Genomic DNA, 1,642 nt, shown 5'->3' on the forward strand with positions numbered 1-1,642 from the left:
TGTGGCCGGTCCGGTCACCCGCGCCCGTACGGGTGTTTTTCCCCCGAGCTCGCGCTACGCCACGGATGACTACGTCCATGCGGCGTCCACCTCTGAGATGTCGCCGTTGCCGTCCTCCATTCAAGCCGCTCTTCGTGACCCGCTCTGGATGGCTGCGATGCAAGAGGAGTTTGACGCCCTGTTGCGCAACCGGACGTGGCAGCTTTTTCCCCGTCCCCGGCACGCCAACGTGATTACTGGGAAGTGGGTCTTTAAACACAAGCTCCGTCCTGATGGTACCCTTGATCGCTACAAAGCGCGATGGGTCATTCGTGGCTTCCGACAGCATGCTGGCATCGACTTCACCGACACCTTCACTCCAGTCGTCAAACCCGGCACGATACGCACGGTTCTTCACCTTGCAGTCTCCCGTGCTTGGCCGGTGCACCAGATGGACGTCTCCAACGCCTTCCTCCATGGTCACCTCGAGGAGCAGGTCTTCTGCCAGCAGCCCACTGGGTTTGTTGACCCGGCGCATCCCGACCACGTGTGCCTGCTTTCACGGTCCTTGTACGGACTCAAGCAGGCTCCGCGCGCTTGGTACCAGCGCATCGTGGCGTTTCTCCACCAGCTTGGGTTCCGCTCTACCCGCTCGGACGCCTCGCTCTTTGTCTATCATCAGGGCTCTGACACGGCCTACTTGCTGCTCTATGTCGACGACATCATCCTGACGGCATGCACAGCTGGTCTCCTCAGTCAGCTCACGGCTCGTCTTCGCGCCGAGTTCGCCATCAAGGACTTTGGTCCTTTGCACTACTTCCTCGGTCTCGAGGTGGAGCGCCGTCTGGATGGCTTCTTCCTTCATCAGCGGAAGTACGCTCATGAGCTTCTCGAGCACGCCGGCATGCTTAACTACAAGCCCGCCACCACGCCTGTTGATACGAAGGCCAAGCTTTCTGCCACATATGGTTCTCCTGCTTCGGATGCTGCTTTCTGTCGGTCTATCGTTGGTGCTCTCCAGTACCTCACTCTGACTCGACCGAAGATCCAGTATGCCGTCCAGCAGGTGTGTCTTCATATGCATGCTCCTCGCGACGTTCATTGGGCTTCCGTCAAGCGGATTCTTCGCTATATCTATGGCACTATGGATCTTGGCGTCACGCTTCACGCCTCCGTCGACACTGCCCTCACCGCCTACTCCGATGCAGACTGGGCGGGCTACCCTGACACTCGTCGCTCCACTTTGGGCTATTGTGTCTACCTTGGACCCTCACTCATCTCGTGGTCGTCCAAGCGGCAGCCTACGGTCTCTCGTTCCAGTGCTGAGGCTGAGTATCGTGTGGTGGCCAACGCCGTCGCCGAGTGTTCGTGGCTTCGCCAGCTGCTTCAGGAGCTCTCTTGCCCTGTTGACCATGCCACGGTGGTCTACTGCGACAACGTCTCGGCGGACTACCTCTCCGCTAACCCGATGCATCATCGACGGACCAAGCATATTGAGTTGGATATTCACTTTGTTCGGGAACAGGTGGCCCTTGGCCATATTCGTGTTTTACACGTTCCTACTTCCCAACAATTTGCAGATATCATGACCAAGGGCTTGCCTACAGCGTCATTTGAGGAGTTCCGGTTTAGTCTTTGCGTTAGCCGCGGTGCCGCTTCGACT

This window comes from Triticum dicoccoides, chromosome 6B, assembly GCF_002162155.2.
Source record: "Triticum dicoccoides isolate Atlit2015 ecotype Zavitan chromosome 6B, WEW_v2.0, whole genome shotgun sequence".
NCBI lineage: Eukaryota > Viridiplantae > Streptophyta > Magnoliopsida > Poales > Poaceae > Triticum > Triticum dicoccoides.